Source organism: Carassius auratus, unplaced genomic scaffold, assembly GCF_003368295.1.
Source record: "Carassius auratus strain Wakin unplaced genomic scaffold, ASM336829v1 scaf_tig00031193, whole genome shotgun sequence".
In the NCBI taxonomy this organism is placed as follows: domain Eukaryota; kingdom Metazoa; phylum Chordata; class Actinopteri; order Cypriniformes; family Cyprinidae; genus Carassius; species Carassius auratus.
Window position 1 is genome coordinate 107,428 of NW_020525903.1, and position 25,458 is coordinate 132,885.

Consider the following 25,458-nt stretch of genomic DNA (forward strand, 5'->3'; position numbering starts at 1 on the left):
TGAGCAATATGTTCTGTAATAATAAAACACTTTAATGGCTAGACTATGATCACAGTCAGAACAAAGGTTTTGTATTATATGGCATGATTATCTAAGAGACAACACGTGATTATAATTAGCAAATATTTAATTGTCATTTTTCATTCTTGTAAATAGACGCTAAATAATATCTTCGAGGGAAAAAAAAATGCTTTGAACAAACTGGATGTTACATTTCTCAATAATATAAGTAGTTATAGTGATACAAAATGGTTCATTTTCACAAGCATAATCTACACGCAGCATTACCTTTAGCTTTCCTAAAACACAAAGTCAGCTGAACCAACATGCATACATTCATCTCTGCCTGAAAAATGCTTCACAGAAGTCAATCAGATGGCAGAAGGGAAAACATCTGTTGTGTACTTTCAGTTCATCAAACATTTATACAGAGTCTGCTGGTTCAAGACAAGCCACCTCAGTCTGGAGAAAGACCCCATTAGAATAAAAACTGAATGCTGACCGATAACAATACAGACAGATGAGACACTTGGATGGCAAGTGCAAAGCTAACAGAGATTTTTAAACATTAGCATAGAATATGGACACTTGAAAAGAGATGTTTTAATATAGAATTTTCTAAACAAAGAAATGGAATAATAGGCTACCAAAACACAGGTAAGCTACCTAAACTATGAAAAGAACTATGTGGCAGTGGTTTGCATGTTTTTTCTGTGCTCTGTAAGGCCTAACAGTGCCTGTCCTGTGGGCAAGTTGATGATCCATTGCCTTGAAATACTGAATTAAACTTTCTGGGACATTCTGCAGTCAAAACATTTTGAACATTTTTGTAATTTGATATTCACATCCTGGATTCTAGAAGTCTTCATTCTGAATGTTGCAAGTTGCTTTATCTTCCAGTGCAAGATGTCTGGGAATCAGCAGCAATTGGAGACGTCGGTGCAGAGAAGAGAGATGAAACCAAATACATCATCCTTTAACTCTGTCTGGAGGACCTGGTGTCTAGCCAGAACTAATGGCATGTCATTAAAATCATCCAGAGATGACCGAGCAACTGAATCAACCACAGGATGAGCTTCAGTAAATGAGCCCAGTGCCTCAAAGTCTGGATGACAATCTCTAAGAGACCTCGAAGTCCAAGTGTTTGTCCAAATGCCTCAACGCCAATATCAATAAAAACAAGTGATGTTGTTTGTTTAAACAACACAGCCAGGAAGTTTTAAAAGCTGGACAGCTTTCATCTGTCTTCTGTCCGTTCCAAGTCCAGTCATTCATGATGTACCTGCCAAACCTTCAGAACAGCTGAGATACATTACATGCAGCGCTGAAATGGATCAGTGGATTATCTTACAGCATCCACACTAATGCCGTGGAAGAGTCTGATCTTCTCAAGCCTCCACAGCTTCTAGGTCTAGCAGCTCTGAAGATAAAAGCAACAGTCTAGACTAGTTCCATGTGGTGTAATGTAATGCAAGTGTTCATGGAGGTTCATCTCATTCTCCTAATTTATGTACATAGTTGACTGGAAAAGAGCCACTTCTAGAAGGTTCTCCTTCTACATGGCCCACCTGGGAGGGAAAGTGTGCAAGATGTTGAGGTCTTCAGTTTGGACTGTTTACAGAAAACGTATTCACAGATACTGCAGAGCTGTGTGAGTGTCAGTGTGAGAGAGTTTGTATACTTACCCACCAGTGTTGGTCATCAGTTGCTGTCACTATGATGACCTCATCCTTAAAGAAAGCCAGCTGATTGGCATCAACTGCTCTACAGTCAACTAATGCTCTGACCTTTTTGGGTCTCTCCTTTAATGAGATCTGAAACACATAGAGAATATATGATTTTTTTAAATCTACTAGACAATCATACACTTGTTAACTTTGGTTTAAAAAAAAAAAAAAAAAAATCACATCGTACACTAAATGACTAAAGATTTCACATGGTTCTGAACACAATGGACTCATGGAGAAATGTGCCTCACTGCTAGGAGACTAATGACAAATGAAACAATGTGTGTTCTAAAATGGTCTCAAAACATTAAATAGTCTTGATATTCTAAGACTGGATGGAGTCTGTGCCCATCATACATACACTATGTGATTTTCTGTGAAATCAGTCAACTCTGACTGTCCAAAATCTGCAGACTGGCTATGACTCAGCAACTAACGTCAACTTCTAGTATTCCTGCTTTTAAATTCATGTTCACAAATAAAGGAATAACGAACTGCAAAAAAACATACTATGTAAAAATCATTTGAAAAATATATTTCTCGAGGTAAAGATAATAGCATGTCATGTTACCATGGCATTTTTGCGTGAGCGAGGTGGCGGCAGTATGATTGGCACTGTGGCACTGTTGTTAGCATTCGCTGGGGGAGGAGCAGGGTTGGGAGCCCCGCCCACTGGACTGCAGTAGAGTTCTTCCTGACTGCCTGCACACCCTGGAGACGGGGTCGAACTCTTTCCTTGACTCCCGCTGCTCGTGCGGCGATATGAGGTCGTCTTCTCTGAACTGCAGACACGTGTACATTTTGTATGACGATAAGTCACAATACTACACACATGTATTAAAAACAAATCAGATTTAATGAATGCTACCATTTTACTATTGGTAACAATACTGAACTGATAGCTCATCAAAAATTTTTTTTTTTTACAATTTAGCATGCTATTCTTGTAAATTGTATAAGATTCTCTGTCTGTTAAGATATTCTTATTATGGATTTTGCTCCATTATTTTATTGTTATTATAATGTTTTTGTATGGGAAGTTTTTCTTAGGTAGATGGTTGAAGGAGGTGCTTACTAGGGTATGAACATTACATTATTGTCAGTGAATTTGATGTTCAGTGCAGAAATCCAATAAAAATTAAATTCAAATAAAAGAAATGTCTTGCGACAACTTATTTTTCCAGCTAGTTACAAAGAATACAAGAAAATTACAATACAAATCATTAAGTATGATATTGCGGAGACCTCTGGCCTTGGCAGAGGACCAGGACCAGGACCACAGTGACCAACCTGACAGGTCCTCTCTGACTCTGTGGTGAGGTGGAGTGATTTTTGCCCTCGGCCCCTGAGAAAAGTTGTCCCTCCCAGGACAATGTCTGTCTATGTCCTTTCGACCCCACAGAGCTATGAGAGCGTGCAGGTGTTGGTCCAGGGGACGAAGTGCTGATTCTCTGAAAGCACCCGGTGGGGTGGGATCTCTGACGGCAGGGGGCATGAGTCTCTGGAATGGAACCTGAGATCTGAGGATCTGAACAACCTGCAAGGACACAAATTATCTTTGACCTTGCTGCGGTTTGTTTAGAATAAACCTGCAGGGTTTCTACACAATTCACATATGCAACAGAGCTCAATTCTGCTTCTCAGAAAACATCTAAACATCAGATCAATGCTTCACTTTTTTCTTATCAAGTCAAACCTGCACAAGCATTTTTGAAATTCCAAAATTCCAGACCTAAAAAGTCAATTACAAGCTAACAAAACAGTATCTCACCTCTTTGTATTGCTTTAGCTGGCAGGGGAGGAGGCATGTAGTTATTAGTAGGGGCACTGTTGTTGGGTGGATTTTGATATAGGAAGTCAATGTTCTCATAGGTCGTGGACAAGCTGCCTTTATTTAAATTCCATGCAGCTGAGCAGTGCCCATTGCTGCCAGTAGGAAGCAGCGGAGACCGCGAGCCCTTAAGTTGGGGACTCACCTAAACAAATAGTTATTGAACATTATATTTCACATTTTAAGTCCAAACAGAGACATACTTTTATTTAAGAGCATCCATAGATTCATAGACTCGTATATTCATAATGTTCCTATTTTAAAAAATACAACTAAATTCATAATGCTGAACCTGAGCACTGTTTTATCACTGATTCTGTAAATTCTAAAACAAAGTAGCATTATGGCATAAATCAAATCAATATTATTAAATGCAAAATAGAGAAACATTTTCCCCAGTGGTCACAGCCTCAGATGCCAATACTGTATAATGGTGAAAAATACAAATAGTAAGAAATAGTTCATCTTGCTACAGACCCTTTCGTCCAGGTCATCTTCACTGTCATACATGTCCTGTGGCGTCTCCCATGTGTAATTCAACATGGATCTGAGAGTTGAACTTCCCACTGTGGGCCAATTCCAGCTAAACATGCACACAAAGAAAATGTAAGAAATCCGCAGCCAATTCACTAACTCACTTTTGACCAGATTATATCACACTAGTGATCAAATTCAGCTCTATTCTTTTTTAATTTGTTGTTTTTATACTATAATGTGTCAAAGGTCGGATGACACCTGGTCTTTTATTTGGAAACACTGGTATTTATAACAGCTACAAGGTTGTTTTTATGTGATGATATTATTATATACAAGGAAAGGGCAAACGAAGTTCCTTATGAAAACACTGTCGCATGAGACTTCAGGATATTAAACAGGATAAAGTTGAAACTAGTCAACCTAGGAATAATATCTCTACAAACATGTGCTCACATACATGCACAAAGTCAATAAAAGCTCTATGCAATATCTGATACTCACCAATTCGACACATTGCATGTGCTGCAGTCTCTTGGCAATGTCTAGAGCTGTCTCACCCGCCGAGTTCACTGCAGGACAATCGGAACAATGGAAGGGTCAAAATCAGGACAGACTGATCAATCTATCTCACTCTCAAAACTGAATACAGTCTGTCATAATCGTAGGCGGATGGATAAACAGACTCTCTATCCACCATGTTCATTGCTGAATTTGTGTATTTGTGAGTATTGTATACCTGTGTTTAAAACAGCCTTTGCTTTGAGCAGAAGTTTCAAGCACTCTGATTTGTTGTATAATGCACAGTAATGAAGTGCTGTGTTTCCTTCTGCCGTCTTCTTTTCCAGGCAGCCACTGAGAAAACACAAACAAAGTAGTCAGCTACGGACATCCTATTTGGTTGCTGATGGATCCGTGAATAACAGATTTCTCTCACCAGTTTTGAGCTAGAAAATCCACCAGAGCCAGAGAAGTCTTATCAGACATGCGCACGGCTAAATGAAGACCGGTCTCCTTCAGGTCCTGTTAGACACAGAAGAGAGCAAGATAAATCTACAGGCTGCTGCAAACCGGCCACAGTCTCAGCGAAACAAACATACTGCTAATCACCATTCCAATAAATCACAGTAGACTGGATGAGGAGTGATGGAGAAGATTAACAAATTAGACTGAGTTGCTGTTATACAATTCTGAGTATATGTGTGTGTGTGTGTGTGTGTGTTAAAATGTTGGAGATTCAGTCACTGAATCATTCAAGTCAAATTGTGTCTAAGAAAAGACAACACAAACAAACTCAAACACAAGTACAGCAGTCATTACACAGCTTGTGTGCACTTCCTGAGTGGACTGAGGAGAGGAAAATCTGATTAGAGATGGAAAAAGGGCGGAAATACAGAATTACAGAGAGAGCGTGAATGATGTATGATTAATGACGTTTAACCACACAGATGTCTCATTTCTGCTTATACCGCTCAAATTGATCAAAAGTACTAAAATTAACCAAAGGAAGACTCATAGGATAGATGGACCCTGTGAAAGCTCTAAACATCAAGAAATTTCTAAAGCATGAGTCACGGTATGTTTATAAGCCTTGATGGTTTTATCATCACTGTGGTGGTGTTTATGTATATATGGTGGGACGGAGGCTCTCACCTGTCTGTCAGGTGTAGCCACAGGTTTGGACAGGTCCTCTCCCTCTGCATAGAGCTGCAGCAGTGACGTCAGATCTTTGTTGCTCACAGTGTCATAGACGTGGTACGCTTCAGAGTGTTCTTTTGGAAGGACGTAGCGTCGCTCTGCATACTTCGCTACAATGTACTCCTTCCTTGCTGTCCTGAGACATGCAAACAAAAGCAAAATGAAGTCAAAGAATTCCGAGCTATGGAGCTATATACGTGACTGCACAGTAGGACTCACATGTCACTTTTTGGGAGGGGCTTGACTGCATCATTGGGCAGGTTGACTTCCATGATGTCATTAAACTTGGCATTTCCAATGCTCACTGCCAACTGGGAACCAAAACACAACTGATAAACGGATGTTTGCAGAAAAATATCACAGATTTTTGAACACCGAATTCATGCTTGCAGCTTCATGTTTGGTCATTTATCTGTTATCTAACTGACAACAAGTAACAACTAATGAATAAAACTCATGTGTGCAAGAGCTTTACAGTCAGAGATAAAAAGCTTATATATATACACATGTACAGATGTGAGTCACTTCACTTGTGAGTAACTGCTGACTCAGTCCCAGAGGATTATGGGTAAAAAGTTCAAGATAAATATGATATTTACCACACACAAAAAAGTAAATGTGAACTGTATAATAAAAAGTGCTAAATTATCTTTTTACGTTTTGGTGTGTGTGTGTGTCTGTGTTTACCAGGAGCTCAGATGTGCTCAACACATCAAGAGTGAGAGACTGAATTCGTGAGTGATGTACTCCAAGCTCACGATGGATTCCTGAACACTCGATACAGGTGAGAATGCCCAGGTTAGTGGAGAGCCAGGTGGGTTCTAAAGAGAACAACACACGTCAACATTCCTTTGCCACTCTTTAACAACCTCTACTAACCAATAAAGTGTTTTTCAAGAGCTCTTCATAAAGATAATGCAGTAATTCTGTGGAACAGACATAATGTAATGCATTGCTTAAATATTTAATTGATCTAAATAGTCTTGTGTAAGAAATACATATGCAAAACTATGTAAGGCTTAAATTATAACTCTCTCTTGTTTTGATTTGATTTAGAATAACATGGGATTTCTCTGTTTGCGACACGGTAAGTGACCATTCATGAGTGCAAAAAAAAAATATTCTGAGACCTGGGGCTCCACAGTCACAGCAGGCTTCATTGCCTGGCTGGTTTCTCAGGCCTGAGATCACAGCTCGGACAAGCTCCTGCAGACCACTGTCCTGAAACTGAAGCTGATCTCCTCCGAGAGCCGTGTTCAAGGCCTCCTCTTTACTGTTCTGCAGCACGGACACCCATCTGCAAGAAGACAAATGAAGGGATTACAAAGAAAAGACAGGTGTTCATATCAAAAGGTGACCTTTCAGATACATCCGCTGCATCTAAAACATTTAGTCTTTCTTTATCTTACTCTTTCCTTTTTATTCTCTCTCTTCTTGAGAAGCAGGTTTTGAACTCTCCTGCATGTCTGTACATGCCACTCTGTAGAGTACGATAAAGAATTCACTGTATGGAGGGGGTGTTACGTATGTCAATTTCTGCACTTACATCATGCATTCTTGTTCGTCCTCAGTCTGGAAATGGTATGTACGATTGTCTGTAAGGACAAAGAGAGAAAGTGAGAAATAAATAGTGTGTGCGTATGGTGGGCCTCTTTGCAAAGGAAACATGAGCCTCTTTCACACAGAGATTCTGGAAAATACACGGATGATGTGTCCCGTTATCGTTCGATTTTTCAGTGATTTTCTTTTTCTTTTCAAACACATCCTGTAAAGACACATGACATTGTGATGTGTAATGTGACACGTAGCGTTTCAAAGCTGGCAAATGATCTCAGCTTCAGCGCGGAGAGTGAGAAGCTCCCTGATCTCGGCTTCATTATGGTTTGCACTTATTCTCTCATTGTGAATGCTGATCTGCATTCAAAACACCCGGTAAAAGAGTTGCACGATAACATGCATCATCACTACAAAACACCATTTACGGCATTGGTCCTGGCTTGTGTTCACACCATAGACTGTATAAAAACAGGGCTCATTCCGGGACTGATCCCGGCAATGTTACTAGGTCCCCATTCCGGGACCATTCCCGGGAATAATCCCGGGACATATTAGCATTCACACAGAAAGCACATTTCGACCCCCTGCCGAAATTATTACCCCCCTCGTTCATGTCAAAATCCTGATTGCCTGATCCTAACCCCTCCCCTACACCTACTCCTAAACCTACCAATACTAGGGAGGTGATAATCTGGCAGGAGGTCAGAATTGGGCACAACACCCACAATTTTCCGGAATCAACGCACAGTGTGTAAGAGGCTATGAAAAAAACAATCTGATATACAGGAAATCAACAGAAAAAAACAGGTCAGGACTAGCCACTCAACTTACCTGCATTCCATGATCCACATACACCTACATACTATTCTTAGAAATGTTATTTACATACTTCTGAAAACCTACATGCATAACACACCTTCCCTTGTTTAACTTACTCGATTTCCCTGAATCCATCAAATACTGGTCAGTTACATCACCAGCACTGAACCATTTCCAGCCATATATGCTAAATTCATCCCTGGCTAATCCTTGGATATGTTCAGAATCCCATACTATTCGTATTATTCCTGATGTATATAGTACTGTACACAGTATGCAAAAGTCTGCATAGAATACCCAGACAACCCATTATATGTATTAAAGCCAAAAAAAACAGACAAAACTTAAACTAAAATGTCTACTTACCATTTTTTACCATTATAAGTGAAAAAGTTGTGTGACAGCAATGTATCATACAACTGCTTAAAATGTACATTGCCTTCTGTCTCACTTATTATTTTTTAAAGATTAGCAGAAAGTATACAGTGTGTGCTGCACACTATTCAATCATTAGTATGCTAATTTCCCCATTCTAAACATAGTTCTTTTCGTCATACCACAGCAGAGATGAAAAAAGTGAAAGGTCAGAGATCAACGTACGTGTAACTAAATCAAATGTTCTCTTTTCCTCAGGGTTGGGCCGCACCTGACATGTCAGGAGGTTGAGCTTTGCGGGTGGTCTGTTGATCTGAGAGTGAGAGAAGAACCATAACATCTTTAAAGTGCATTCTCGTCACATATGTGATCACTCACTAAACCAAAGGCAAACCAATCTCACTTGCAATTATGATGTGTGCAAGACTGATGCAAAAGATGTGAGTAAAAGCTTACAGAAAGTTTATGGTTGCTAAAACACTGAAGCTGGAGGCACAGAGACATGTAAGCAAAACCAGTGAAAGTTTGGGGGTTTTACAATGTGGATGATTCCAAATGAATCACTTTTATGTGTTTTGGCCTGTGCTTTGCGGTTCTGAAAGGAAATTGCGATGAGTCTTTCTCATATAGCATGAGAAATCTGATCACAGGCCTCTGAAGCTCAAGTAATCACTCTAGAACTGGAAACAGCATTTGTGTGTCATCACCAATGTCAGTTTATGATTTGAGCTAATTAAACAACAATCACTCAAGCAAGAGTACTGTTTCAGCCATAGGATTTATATAGAAGGTTCTTAAACAAAAAGTTCATGTTAAGTATTCCTATCAGCCAAACAGATTTAAAAGACTGTAATATAATGAAGTATGTGTAACTGGAAGGTGTTGAGCTGTGTGTTTGCGTCTCTAAAATCTCACCGTGCTGTGTGAAATGGTGAGACAGCCATATTTAACCCCACACTTCCTCTTCTGCCAAACCTTTCTGATCCTAAAAAACAAATATTATGGAAAAACCTTAACAATTAACATTCATTATTCATCGGTATTAGCATAACATCTCCGTACCAAAGGTTTATTTCAAAGAAAAATCCTTGGGATTACATTTTATACAGTGGACTGCTTTAGATTATAAACTCTATACACAGAAATAACCAGTAGCCAGTTGTTTATTGTACTGATTTATTAGCTCTCCAGTGACGTTACAATCAGTAATTAACTAACAACAAAAATGGCACTTTTATTCTCATGCACCGATCAAAGCCTAGATGAATGTGGGCATGTGTTTTGTGAGCTGTAGGCTGGGCTCAGAGGTTTTAAGAGAGTGCAAGTAAGACTCTAGTGCAGCAAGAGACTAAACCACATTTAATAGAAAACATCTGTGTGAGAGGAACACTGTGACAAACCCCCCATTCACACACTCTCAACTGTGAGCCTGAAGTCACAAAGCTCAGACTGATGTTTTATGTTGCTAACTGTCTGTGCTGCACGACTCTCAGGACATTATAACTCATTCCTTCATTTATTCTGCTCCCAGTTTAAAAAGAAGTGAATATACATTATACAGTATATCATACATAACACTGAGAGCAGTGTGGAGAGCGTTTCCCGAGGAAAACACACTCATCCCATGTGACAAAAAGCAAACAGGAGCGGAATACTGCATCATGTCTGGAAAACCTTTAATATGCCTATGTAATAAAAATAAACAGTTGGTCTGTTGTTGTTTTTGGGGGGTTTGTGACCTTCGCAATTTAAGGAAGTAGACAGTAATGTTTAACTCACCCGTCGCTCTTCTTAAGAAGGAATCCAGATTTCTCTGTGCCATATTTCTTATTGCCTTGAGGCTGGTGAATGCTATACCCATGGCCAGAGTTCTTCCCGTTTAGAAACTCCTATGAAGACGCAGAACAAGATTTATTGTAATTGTGGTCAACATTATCTTCATCTCCCAAATATAGTCTTTAAAACCAATTATGGCCACTGACAAGCAGTTTTTTAGTCCATCTGACTCTGACTACATTCATGAAGAAAATGCATTACTCTGAGCTAGAAGTATTGCATTCTGGGAGTTGTATTTATTTTGGAGATTACCTCTTTGCCATCCACCTGTAGTTGTGTTCTAAGTGAGTCGCGCAACTGAGACAGCTGTTTTACTTCTTCGTCCTGCTCATGACGAACCTGTGAACAATAACAGCAAAGTGATGTGGGGTTTGTATTTGTGCAACACAATGTGACTGTTCTTAGAGATTACAGGCTTACACTGGAGCACATCCCTCTGTTTTGTAATCAAGCTCAGGACCAAACCAACACAGCCAGAAATCCTGCATTACTCAAAGCCTGATGAAACTTTGGCTTCGGACCCCAGTACAAAATTCCTGCAGTTTCTTTAACCAATTTCCATCAAATAGTATTTTTAAAGGAAATTTTTCCTTTTGGAAAGGTGGATTGTGGTTGTCTCATTTTATTTTATTTTATTTACTTTAAAGTGCCAAATGCTGATTCGTTATGATTAAAAGAGGACAAGTTGAAACAGGAGAAATGTCAGTTTAGAAACATTATCTAAACCAGTTCTGCTATAAAACACAGTCATTTCAACACCAATTCCACAAGCCCTATCCTGCCTTCTCCTAACAGGATCAACAAACTGGCAAAAAAAGATCATTTAATGAAAACTATTATTCCTGTGTGATATTTGCTCCAGACCGGGTCAGATCTCTCTACAACCATGACCAGACAAGACTTGCAGAACAAGTAATGCTGCTGGGAAACATCAACTGAAAATACTGAATATAATTCGTGTTTTAAAACCGCTTTTGGTTCATTCTTTAGGGAGACTTCAGTGAGACCAATCAAAGAGTCTGGACAGAATCAATATAATCCAAAATAAATGTTTACTTGTCGTCTGCTGCTTACATAGGCAGCAGGTTTCTATGGGAGTATCCTAACCGTCATGAAACCACACAAGTGACTGACTTTTGCAACACTGTGTGTCAATTCCTAGCAAACATTTGTCATCAAAAAAAACATTTTATTCATATATTTCATCACTCATCCACCATCTTGTATTTTATTCTTTCATTAAGCTTGTTTGAAATGCATTTTGGAATTGCTTCCTCTGCAAAAGTTAAATGCAATGCCATTTTTTGCAATGACTTTTTGAAGCAGTCTATTATGTATTAAAATGAGGTCAAGGTAGGCTGCTGACTAGAAAGCTAATGTGCGTGCTGACAAAAAAGATATTCAGTAGAAATTCATGTCATGCAACAAGGTCTTTCAAATGAACTGATTCAGCCAGACTAGACATGTAAAATTGATTATAAAGTGTCGATGAAAATCTTCCTCAAATAAAACTTAGAGAATCTTATTTCATCATGTTATGACTATACCAGGTCATGACTAACATGAGAAACTGATAGTTTCAAAACACTGAAGGTGTGTATGTGTCTACGTATATGGTCTGACTTTCTGCAGTACAGTAAGAAAACAAAGAAAAAACAAAGGGAAAAAAAACAAGATGAGCCATTATGTCAGCTCATCGCCTCTCTAAGAAAACAAACCATCCAGTTAGAACTGCCCTTTAAGATCCACACCGATACTGGGTTTGACAAGTCTATTACCGTATGTACAGAGGCTGCTAACTTCTCCACAAATGGACCCAGATTCTCAGCGGCCTTCAGTCCATCCTGGAAAAAACTGAGAACACACAATAGCAGTGTTTAGCAATCTCAAATGTCAACGACATCAATACACACACCCACAAAGCCACAGAGATTCAATCATTACAGACAGACAGCTGCTGAATGATTAGCAGGATGAAATCTTCTCTGCATAGTTGTTCAAATTCATCTGAGATAAATATGCTGAAGCCAGTTTTAAAAGGGCCTTAACCCAGACATAAGTGTAATGTGAAAAGCCAATTTAGCAAGGTTTTACCGCATCTGAAAAGGAAGCTGATGCTTTTAGAGGATCTAAATTTGGTTTAGACGTACTTAAGTTGGGCTTGAAAGTACTTGATCAGGCTCTGCAGCAGATCTGGACCTTGTCGAACTTTCAGCTCCTGAATCTTCAGCAAATACTGTCAAAGCAGAGAGAGACAGAAAAAGTCGTTATTCCGTCAACAAAGGTCAGTCCCACTGCTGTGTCCCAACATTGTGACTCGCCACAAAGCAAAAGTAGATGAATCTAGTGCAAACATGAATTAAAAGTTGAAATGCACTACACAACTTTTCTTGCCACGATTTGGAGTCCGGAGGAGACAATGCTAGTTACCAAAACCAGTCTGCAGAATTTGGGCTGTCAGATTTCACAGACCATGTAGTGTATGATTCAAACAGACTCCAATTTTGTTGTGTTCCTCCAAGTGTATTCCAGCTTTATGAACTGAAAACAGAAACTAAATTATCTAGCCAAACTAAATCATCTCGTTTTCTAAAAGTTGGCATACATGAGCATGAGTAAACGTTTCTATGGAGATTTAAAAAGGTGAAAGAAGCCTTTAAGATGTTAACATGGTCAGTCACATTTGGAAGAAATAACGCATGTCTCCACTATAAAAAGAGAGCAAAGTGGAGACATCTGGAGCTCTGTGGCTGGGGAAGGGAGTGCTGTAGACCACCAAAAACCCCCTCCCTTTCATTATTACTCCACTTAACTCATTCTTTCCTTATTCTTTCTATTACCACAGCTGGGTTCAAATGGCATAGCCCATAGTTCCCCATTTCTGCTAACTACTATGCACACAGTATATGGAACTTGGACATATCACCTCAGACGTGGAGTGAGGTCATCAATAATCACACATGAACACAATTGTGGTCTCACACAAACAAACAAAAACAACCCAAAGCTTATTGGTTTCAGCTGACTTCACACACTCATTGAATTTACGAAGAACATGTTTAACACCACAGAGAGGTTAACAATCTGCGGTAACCCAGTAATGACATTCTAAGACACACACACACACACACACACACAGCTGCACTGACCGCACTTATTGAGACACTCACACAATGCAGTCTTGGTCAGGTTAATTTTGCACACGTTTCATAGTCTGTTAACCGGCTGCTCTCGTATGGCCTTTTATACCTCACACATCTGGAGCTGGAAGTTCCTTCTTTCTCTTTCCATGTCCTCCGCTGTGTCTGTTGATTCCAACCGGATCATTCCATACGGTTTCTGTGTCTCCCTCCTTTCTTTCTTCAGCCTGCCTCTGAAAAGCCGAGGAAAAAAATAAATGAAGAAAAAGACAAAAGAAGATTATGAAATAGCCTGTGGACTTGTATTTAAGAAAGGAGAACATTTTGACTCTGAAACCCACATTTTAGCATCATAATCCTTCCAGCTTTTCTCCATCAGTTTTTTCAGCTCCTGAGAGAGAAAATGCAATATAAGAATAGAGAATAAAGTATTATATATATATGCAAAAAAAGTAATGCAAAAAAAAATATTTTAAAGAATTATCAAAACTTGATTTCTAAGCCCTGCACTGTCTCCACTTCTCATACCGGTTAAACTCATAAAGAAAGGTGTGGTGCAGCTATTGCATTTCTGACACAATAACCCCAAACAAGCTACATGCCAAACCTCGTTACAAAACAACATGACGCATTGACTCTTTAAAGGAATGAATTTAACTCCTTACTAGTCTCCTTATTTCAACTATCAATTCATTTGGGGTTTTAGTTGAGTGTGACGTCTCACTCACCTGCCTGCTGTCTCTCAACTCAGTCTTTAGCAGGTTCTCCAGAGGGAAAGAAATGATGTTGTTCAGGTTTTTCACCTAAAGAATCATCAGAAAGTACACATTAATTCAGGCAGACACACACTCGAGAACAAACAGGTATGACAAAATAATGTAACAGAGACAGAAACCAGAAAGAAACTAAAAACAACATCTGAAAGTCGGCCAGAACATAGTGCAAATGTTAATGTTAACTATAACTCACTTTTCAAAGTGAGTGCACACATTTGCCTGGCAGGGCATAACCCTTCCTAGTCTAGTCGGGAAGTACAAATGCTTGCAAACCATAAATCAGCATGCCCAAAAATGCAAAAAGTAAAACTCTATTTGGGATTTCTCCTCAGCCAAGTGAATAAAAGTGCTCAACCAGTATAAATCTTTCTTAGGAAAGATTGTGCAAGGACAAACCCACTCTAGGATGAAATAAAAATCTGACCTATTTATTTCAAACAAAGGACAGCATTTCAGACATTTAGTTCCCCCTTTAAATATCAGTTTTAAATCTACTGACAGTAGATTTACACACATACATATATATATATATATATATATATATATAAAAAATGTAAAAAAAAAAATTAAATGTATCCATTTAGCAGACGCTTTTATCCAAAGCGACTTATAGTGCATTCAGGCTATCAATTTTTACCATGATGAACAGAAGAGACTTCTTTAAAAAAAACCTTACAGATCTTAATAATCCCAAACGTTTTAATGGCAGTGTACGTACCGATGTATGTATGTATGTATGTATATATATATATATATAGCCACTGTGCCGTATAGAGACAGGCTTTGGTACTGACTAAATGATAAAAACACCTTGCTAGACCATTAAAAAAAGACACTCAAACCTAAGTAAACTCTTTCACAATAAATATTAAATAAATCATGTGCTATACACATGAGTGTAAATTAAAAGTAATCATGAGAGTCATCTCATAATGGTGCTGGATATGGATTTATAACCTTGCAAAATGGATGTATGAATACAAATCTTCATGAATAGGAAAAATGGGCTTGACTCTGAGGGAAAGTTTAGTCCCCACATAAGGACACTAAATCAAATGGAGTTTATTTTCTTAGCAGAGTTTCGGTTGTATTCTTTAGGCTGAGGTTCCTGTCCCTGGTGATTGTTTGATTGACAGCTCAGTGGTCAGAAGCAGTCCACTCATGCTCTCAGGTCTGGTATAAATTACCATCACCATGGAAACTATCAGTGGGAGGGTTCTGGAAACTGTGGTTTGAGGGGCCCGGATCGCCTGCAGCTGTTGAACCCCTGCTGACACTCACATATACACAGACACACACACACACACACACACGCACAACGAACTCTCCCAGTCTCCGGTGTATATTGTACAGCTGGAAGTCTGCTGTTTTTTATTCAGAAGTATATCCAGAAGACAATCCAAACAGGCACACACCCCAAAAGTGCTTTCTGAATAATAAAACTGGCAGGTCAGACAATACTTCAAAAACAAATATTCAGCACTGTGTCACTTTTAAAGTGTTCAGGATTTGTAGCTTGTAGTTTCAGGATGGTGTCCTGCTCACCAGGTTCTTGAAGAGTGCTGCGATCTCTCGTGTGAACACGGCCAGGTTCAGGAAGCCTGTGGAGATCTCGTTATTATCCTGCATCAGGTGACTTTTCCCCAGATTCTCCAGAACCTCTGTGTACTGTTCCTTATTTTCCACATGACCTGGGAACACAACATCACACAATCAGAATCGAGACAATCCTGTGACCTTTCTGCAGATTACAGGAGACATAAGAAATCAATACAAAACTGCATTTACAGTCCACTTTTCTTCCATAATGTGTCACATTTCCATGAGAAACAGGATATTCATTGAAAATCAAATGTAGGGTGGGACTTGGTTTTATCCATCAGGAATTGACAGGATTGTGAAAGCCTCTTTAGTACAGTCTGAAATTATGTACTTTCAGAGTATACTGCTCAGTAATATTTGTGAAATATTTCTAGCATTTAAAATATTTATTTATATCATTATTCCTGTAATGGCAAGGCTAAATTGTCATCAGCAATTACTCTTCAGTGTCACATGATCCTTTAGAAATCAATCTAATATGATGATTTGGTGCACCAGGAACATTTCTTATTATTATCAAAGTTGAAAACAGCTGTGCTGCTTAATATTTTTGTAGAAACGGAATACCTTGATGGATACTTTGGTGAACAAATTTCAAAAGGATAAAAATAGGGGGGAAAAAATAGAAATTGTTTCTAACTTTATAAATGTCTTTCCTATGACTATGACTGAATACTAATTTATAAAAATAAAATAAAAATGATACCAGCTGAAGCACTGTGAGCTCCTGGCAAGAAGACTAAAAACACCACAGGCTCAGACTACACTACAGATCAAAGAGCTCTCAGCTCCTCAGCTATAAAATAAATAGGTACACTTAGATAAAAGCCGAATCAAAGACAAACCATCCTCACTAATGATGATCACAAGTATTTGTGGGAGCACATGCTGGACTTTCCAAGGGAACATCCCTGGAATTAGCATACTGTGCTATAGTTAAATATGTACACATTTGTCTGTATTGAAGTTCTCTGTCGTTGCATAAACAACATTCCTATCAATGCCTTGTCATTCTAGGGGTTGGGTTAGGGCTTTGATTGGTTGAATCAGGAAACTGTTCCAGGAAAAACAAAGTAAGTTGATCAAAGAACAAACCCTAATTGGGTACATGACATGCATTTTGTCCTAAACCCATTTCACCTGAATAACTTAAAAAATAAAAATAAACAGAAGAAATCCTAAAGTCAGCATATTGATATCCACATCAGGCCATCTGTCTAGACTCTAATGAGTATGGGAATGTAAGATCACTTCCTTAATAAATAAAATTGCATTATCTGGTTTTGGGTTGAGATCTGTTTTTCAAGACAGGAGAAATAATTAGCATCACTTTCAGAAAAAGTGCAATAAGGAGGACTTCAAATCAACAGTGTTTCAACAGTGAGTCAGTCCAACTCAAACAACACTGCACTTCACTCGCAGGCACCATGCACTCTAAGGACCTCCCTTCCCTGATCTGGAAACAGTTTTATCCTCTCAACAGGCATCTGTGAGCACTTTCAGACACACAATTTTAATTTGTATTGTTAATTATTTTCTTGACATGTTTGAGACCTTGATCTGATCCAGAGATGGTAGGTGAAGCTCAAATGAACCTTGAAGCAGATCCTGTTCCTGGATTTTTAGAAAATAGACCTCTAAATCAACACTTTAAAGTGCCTGCCACATCTGTGTTTGCATGTGTTAAGCAACATTTAGTTCACGGTCAACAGCTCTGTTTTACACCGTGACACTGTAGATTACAGACAGACAATATATAGACTAAATATACAGCTCTCTAAATAACCTTCACATGAATAAACTTCATAGTCTCCTATCATCCCTGAAATTAATTCATTTATAAAACTCGTACATCCCTCATTGAAGATGAGTTTTTATTGCCCAACAGGTGAAAATTATGTAAATACTGTATATAAAATAAATAAATAAATAAATGAATGAATAAAACAAATATATATTTTGACTCCAACATTAACTAAACTAAACTAAAAAGTCCAGAAATATATTTTATTTTTCAATACATGGCATATTGTAAAACTCAAAACCTTAACAACCCACCTGAATAAAGTAGATAAAGTAATAAAGTAAAACTAGACTAGGCAATTTTTTTATTTATTATTATATAAAAAAAATACTAAACTTTAATTAAAACTAAGCTTAAAAACTTAAATTACTATTTTCTAAATTATAATAATGTGGATTTGGGGCATCATTCATGTTCACAGCACCAACATTGAGCCATGGATTTCACTCCAAAGTGACTTGTAGATTTGTTCACATCTGTAACAAAGTATGGAAAATACTAATAGTAATACTAACCACTAACAAAATAACAAAAAGAGCATCATCAGCAAGAAGCTTGGTGATAGGAGACAACTGTTGGTGCGATTATTCGGAAATAGAAGAAATACAAAACAACCATCAATCGGCCTCGTTCTGAAGCTCCGTGCATGATCCTGACTCATGGGGTAAGGATGATCATGAGAAAGGTGAGAGATAAGCCCCAAACTACATGGTAGGAGCTTGTTACTGATCTTAAGGCATTTGGGACCACAGTCACCAAGCAAACCATTGGTAGCACACTATGGACTGAAATCCAGCAGTTCCTGCAAGGCCCCTCTGCTCAAGAGGGTACATGTACAGATCTGTTTAAAGTTTGCCAATGAAATTCAAAATGATTCAGAGAAGGCTTGGGAGAAAGTGATGAGACCAAAATTGAGCTATTTGGCATTAACTCGACTCACTGTGTTTGGAGGGAGAGAAATGCTGACTATGACCCCAAGGGCACCATCCCTACAGTCAAGCAGAGGTGGAAACATAATGCTTTAGGGCTGTTCTTCTGCTAAGGGTACAGGACGACTTCACCACATTGAGGGTCAAATGGACGGGGCAATGTACTGTAAAATCTTGGACAAGAACCTCCATTCCTCAGCCAGAACAATGAAGATGGGTCTTGGATGGGTCTTCCAGCATGACAATGGCCAGAATCATACCACCAAGGCAACAAGGAGTGGCTCAAGAAGAATTACATTAAAATCATGGAGGGGCCTAGACAGTCTCTAGATCTCAATCCTATAGAAATCTATGGAGGGAGCAGAAACCTTAGAAACCTTAAGGATTTAGAGAGGATCTATAAAGAGGACTGGATCAAAATCCATCCTGAGATGTGTGCAAACCTGGTGACCAACTTCAAAAAAATTCTTCCCTCTGTGCTTGCCAACAAGGGCTTCTGCACCAAGTACTAAGTCATTTTTTGCTTGGGGATCAGATACTTATTTCACTCACTGAAATGCAATTTCTAACCTTTATTATTAACCTGAAATTTTTTCGGTTGGTATTCTGTCTCTATACATTAAAATAAACCCACCATAAAAATTACAGAGCCTTAATTTCTTCGTAAGTGGGCGAACTTGTAAAATCAGCGGGGATCAAATAAATAATTTTCCCCATTGTATTTAATATACAGACCCAAAAATCACTGGACTCAAATACTTGTTTCTAACCAGGATGAGAAAAAATTTAAAGAGTAAGATTCAACTAAACCTGCTTGATGCTGCACAGAATCGATAAATGCACTACTGTATTGAGATGGGGTGAATGAAGAAAGAGTGGTGATTATATCGGGTTCAGGTTTGGACTCACTCCTAAACCAAGTTTAGCTCCACCACAAACACACAGGGCCAGGAAATTGTGGGCCCTCAATAGTAGTGTTACCGGAATGAGACATCTGATTTCAGTTAAAAGAAAGAGAGAGAAAGAGATTGAGTGACGATGAGGGGGGGAGGTGATCAAACATGGAGTCTCCTTCGCTTTTAACTGAACTATGACTCACAGAACAGAGAAATGGTGCATGAGCCCTCAGAAATGAGAAGCAGGCAGATCTGAGACACAATTCCCAGAAACCGTGATCATTCCAGTCAGGACTTTTGAAAGCACAACACAACATTATAAATAGTGTATTGGCCAGGTCTGTGGGGCAATTTCTAATTTCGTAAAGGATGGAGCAGATGTTAACACAGATATCCCCCTGATGTTTCAGTACAGTAAAGACGCTGATGGTAAAAAAAAAAAAAAAAAAAGTACAAATTTGATCATGTTATACAGAGGTGTAACCAGTGGCCACGTGCCTTGTGCAGGATGGACAGGATAAGACACTGAAACTGTATGTATGTTTACTCAGTGTAGGGTCATTAGGAGACCTCGGAGGTTGAATAAAAGTGAAGCAAGTTTCAGTGGTTTTTATTTTCTACACTCTGACTGTGTCAAAAACAGGAAAACACAAAATCTGCTCTTTATTTAAGAGATGAGTGATCGTGATGTCAGTGCAACTCAGGGCCCCAATTTCTGTCATCCTTAATTTGTGTGACAGAGAGAGTGAGGAAGAGAAACTAAGAATTACCTCACTGCAATTCTTTTAGAAAATGTGTTTTGGAAGACTTTTTCCCACAAATCTAACAAATCTATTGTTATTTAATTAAGCATCTTCATGGCGTTACAAGCGGACTCTGATGTAACAGTCTGAGGTTTGTGATAGTGAACCAGACCTCCTGAAAATCTCTAAAACTTCACCTCATATTACCCAAAGCTCCCGGAATACATATTTTTACGTATGTACTAGACCAGTAGTTTTCAACCAGGGGCCGGGGCGGGGGCCCACTGAGAAGTTTTAGCAAACTTCAAAGAGTCCCTCAAGATGGCTTTAAAATCAACTAAGACAAGCAAACAAAATCCTATTTCTTTTTAAATTTACTCACTCAACAACTTTTTTTTTTTTTGAATAGCCAGGGATCCCACAGGGGAGAATGTGATAGCCTAATTTTAAAAGTGTGATTTCTAGACCTGAAAAAAGTCAGGTAAATGAATAAAAAATCTTTCCGCAAATCCACAAAAAAGACTGCACTCACTGAGTCCAGAGATGTGGATGGCTTTCACGATTTTCTTCATCCTCTGTAGGGACATCTGGTCCAGCTCTAGAGACTGGGGCAAGACAACAGAGTAATAAAACAAACATTAGAATAGAAATTCATTACTATCTTCAACATCAACTACACTCTTCAACTTCATGTAATCATTGACACAAACATGTTTAACTGGTTGCGGGGCAACACTTAACTGTTTTTAACTGAACAAACATCCCAAAAGTTGTCAAGCAGTCTTTCTATAACATCAGGCAGACACGATGATGTCAGAACAGGTGAATCAAGCCTCACTAAAGACAATAACGACTCTTAATGATTCAGAACAGAGACGATTTACAGTAAAGAATAAGTGCAATAGACAGAAAGAGACGCTCCTCCGTGGGAATCTAAAACGAGTTCAAATATCAGTGGTTTATCTAATGTTTTGGTTTATTAGGATCAGAAAGTGTCTGTTCAGAATGTAAACCTAAAACCTGAATGTGAATATCATAAAGAAAGGTTTTAAACCACCTTGAATATTTGCCCTTACAACACACTGATGTACGCCTGCTGCTGGCTGCCAGAGATTGTTTAGTCTGATCAATGCCTAATAAATCAGTGTCAAGACAAACTTTCATCTGTTTTGTTTCTGTCTGTAGCTTTTTGGTATTCCCTCAATACTTAAAAAAAAAAAATAAAAACATATCCAGACATTTTTGCATGCAGGTTCTTCCAAAGAAACAATAAGTCCTATATGCTTTTTACTTCCTTGTGTTAGTTTCCTAAGCTTACACAGGGAAATGATTTCATTTTCCAGTTTATCCTGGTATGAGGAAAAACCTGAGCAGTGCTTCGACCTTAGGGTTTTTGCCAAATCTCTTATCAAGCGTTCTTTCAACAGCGTTGAAACGGATGAAGGACAAACCACTTCATCAAAGGGCACTTCCCACATACAAACACCTAGTGCCAGCCTAAAAGAAGAACATTATAAACACACTTGAAAATACCCTATTGAGTGCATTTATAGTTGTGTGTCAGGATAAAACTGTCTCAACTATTTAAAAAAGTTTCATCACCATTATATCAAAGACTTCAAAAGAGTGCCTTTGGGGGGAGGGAGGGGGTTAAGTCCCACATGATTTATATCAAATGTAAAGTAGAGGGCTTTTAAACTTTTACATAGTTTCAACAGCCCATAAAACTAAAATAATTAGCTTTGATTTACAGTCTGAACAAACTGATTCACTGATTTCTTTAAGGGCCCTTTGAAACACTTTTTTTGCAGCCATATATTTTTTACTATTTATTTAGTGTAAATTTGTATAAGTTAAATGCTGTAACTGTAATCATGATCCTTATTGGTTTTGTGCCTAATAAATACTGTATAATAGAAATAAATTATATAATCCAAACAGTATGTAAAAAGATAATGCTAGCTTGCTTCAGCATAATAGTTCCTGGAGGAGTTTTCAAAAAGTAGCTTCCCCATGCTCTTTTAGAAATCTCGAACACGAATTATACTGAATAATGGCATTAAGAATGTCAGAAATATTATACAGGTATGACTGGAACAATAAATACTGACATCATCTTTAGCATGTGTAGCCCCAAATGAGCTCTATAAAGGCAACTGAGTGACAACATTAGGGTAGTTTGTAAAGTTCACTGCCCCCTGTACACAATGCTCCTGCCAAACCTCTAAAAGACTGGTCACTATAGCCTAAGTGAACTGATGACACTTGGATGTGTGATAATGTTAGCGGCTATACTACGCTCTAAGGGAGTGAGAACGGCCAGAAATACAATCATTAGTCACATCAAATCTGCTGATTCGTGGTATGACTGTGGTGGGTGTGTGTGCTTACATCTGATGCAAAGTGTTACACGCACTGTATTATGCAAAACACACACACACAAACAGCAACATACAAACTGTAACTTCTAATTCAATAATTATCAAAAGTTATTTAAAAGTTTGGTTTCTACCCATGGTCTACTCCTCAGAACATTCAACATGCTGCCAGCCATTAGCCAGCGTCTCAGCAAATGGAAACAAAACAAACTTTGCCCCTCAAACCCAAACAAGCCTTCAAACAGTCATCTTTATGAAAACACACTCAGTTACACACGATGCCCCTGGGTATCAAACACTTAAACCTCTACTTTGAAGACTTGAAAGACTGTAACACACTCACAACTTTATGTATTTGCACAAGTAATCTGGACACACCACATATCTGCAACATCAGGAACTGAGCTCACCAAATTTATAATCCACAAAAAAAGGGAAAAAACCTAAATCACACAAACATCTCTGATTCATTCAAGAAAACTAAAGTTAATTCCATCTTCTCTTCTGTGTGAATTCTAAAGAATATTTCCACAAACACCTAGAATTAGTTTCGTAACTCTTTACGTTGCTTAAGTGGTTCTTGAAAGCATAGCGCAAATCCATGAATTAATGTTTTTTTTCCTATGCTCACAGAGTAGTAAGCAATGAACACTGTGTAGGGACCCTGTCAATCGGAACACAGTTCATGCACAGAGCTGATGATGACCTAAATCAGGTGTGATTAGAGAGCCTTGGAAAATATGCGGAGCAGTGGGTCGCCAGGGCTGGAATGGATAACCACTGGATTAGAACTTGAAAATCTAGAGGAAGAAAAAAACTGAAACCATTTCCCATGAAACATGCGGAAATAAATGAAAGGATTCCACTGTCCTGACATGCCCAGTGTTATCGCGTGCTGGCAGGATTTCTCTATGCTCCATTAATATCCACACAAATGTCTATGAATGAGCTGGCAGCCAAAGATCCTTATTACGTTTATAAGGCCTCACAACAAGTACTGAGTCTGTTATTAGTCCTGCTCCTCTGTAATTAACTACATGAACACTATTCCTCAGTTAAATGATGCAGCTGTGAAGGACTGTGGGGTGGTTCTGAGTGTGTTTCTGAAAACAGTCTCTGTCTCTCTTGTTGTGACTTCTGTGCCATCGTCAGACTATTAACCACAACACAAGCCCTGTGTTGAGTCCAGTGGGGCATTCAAATCACTAGTGTTTAAAAAAGATTCACTAGCAACAGTTCACTAAATGGCAAACGGTCAGTTCTGTTGTTCACGCAGGTGTCCTCCTTGAAGAGTAAACTCAGGTGTAGTTTACTTTATCTACGGACATGCTCAACTAACCTTGAAAACTTTAATAATTTTCTCAGTTTATCTTCAGACAAATTATCGTTGTAAAGTCGAAAGGTCACCCTGACTCATAACAATTAAAAAATTAAAATGATGGACCATTCTATTACTCTACGAAGTAAGTGCACACGTAAAACAGATTAATATAAACTCTGCAACCAAAATTTCATTAAGTTGGGCTAATTCAAAATAACAGTGTTTTTCTCATATTAAAAAGTCTTGACACGAGTGCAATTAAAATGCTTTTGTGTGTTTGTGTGTGTGTGATTTCATGTGATTTCACATTGATTCACACAGGTGTTTGACACCTGCGCACACAGGTAAACAACACGCTTGCACGCGACCTTACCTCTTCGAGCGCGGCCACGGTGCTCCGACAGTCGCTCATTTTAGACTGAAATCCAGAGCTTACCGGGGACGATAGGTCCTCTTTCGCCAAAGAAACGAAATCCGAAATACTTATTTTTTCCGGCATGTTTTTTTTTCCCCAACTGTACCAACCGAGAAACTTAAAATCCCAGCAGACGTAGTGAAAACAAACGCTTCAAGATCAAGTAAAGTGCATCTCCATAAAGTAATCTATATCCAGAAGTGAGCGTGATTGCCAAAGCAGAGGAATTAAAAGTCGTTTCATATCTGCCACCAAAGACGAAAGTATCGGTCTTCTCTGTGTTCCGCCGTGTGAAAGAGTCGGTGAAGTTTCTCTGCGCCCTCCGTCTACTTTCTTTCTCTGTGTGCCGCGCGAGCGTTCAAGAGGGGAGGGAGTCATTCCATCATCATCACGTGGGAATGTTTGTGTTCACTGACAAAAGGAAGAGAGCGCGCAGTGAAATACTGGAAGTCTATAGATTCTTTTTTTTTAAAATGGCTTTTAGAATGAAACAGTAATCCATTTTTTCTTTGAGAGTGAAATATTATACCTTTTGAAATGACTCATAGAGTATTTTTATTATTATGGCCCGAACACTGGGGTGCGAGGACCCTCTTGGAACTTATCCATTTAATATTATTCTAGATTATTATTATTATTATTATCCAAAATTAATCGCATTTTGGAGGGCCTAAACATGCTCGAAAAGTCATGAAACTTGCACACGCCAGAGCAGAAGTGGTGAAAATGGGTGTGACAAAATGGCTCGATAGCGCCACCTATAATCTCCCTTTCTGGATGCACAAGGAACAACAGGGGCATGAAACTGTTGGGGCCGCAGATCTGTCTGCTTCAGGTCTGCAGCCTCCCGCTATGAGGGCCCTTTCAAAGCTGCTTGCAGCTTAATTATTGTTAATATTGTAACACTTCTGTTGAAGCAATTTTGAATAGGCAAACATTGTCTTTCTTAGTCATATGGAAGGCCAGTATGAAAATGTACAATTTTGTTTACATTTCTGTAATGTCAGTGTGTCTTACAATATTCCTAATATTTGTCATCTACAAATGAAAGTGGTTTTGAAATAACAACTTATCCATAAAATCAATGTTAATTACAAAAGGCTACAAGGTAGCAAGAAATGCTTTGTTGTCGTCGTT

The 25,458-nt window shown here is 38.6% G+C and overlaps 1 pseudogene; it reads right to left on the minus strand.

Annotated features, from left to right (window-relative positions):
• Positions 1-24,690, minus strand: LOC113080391 (arf-GAP with SH3 domain, ANK repeat and PH domain-containing protein 1-like; annotated as a pseudogene).
• Positions 24,691-25,458: the final 768 nt, after the last annotated feature.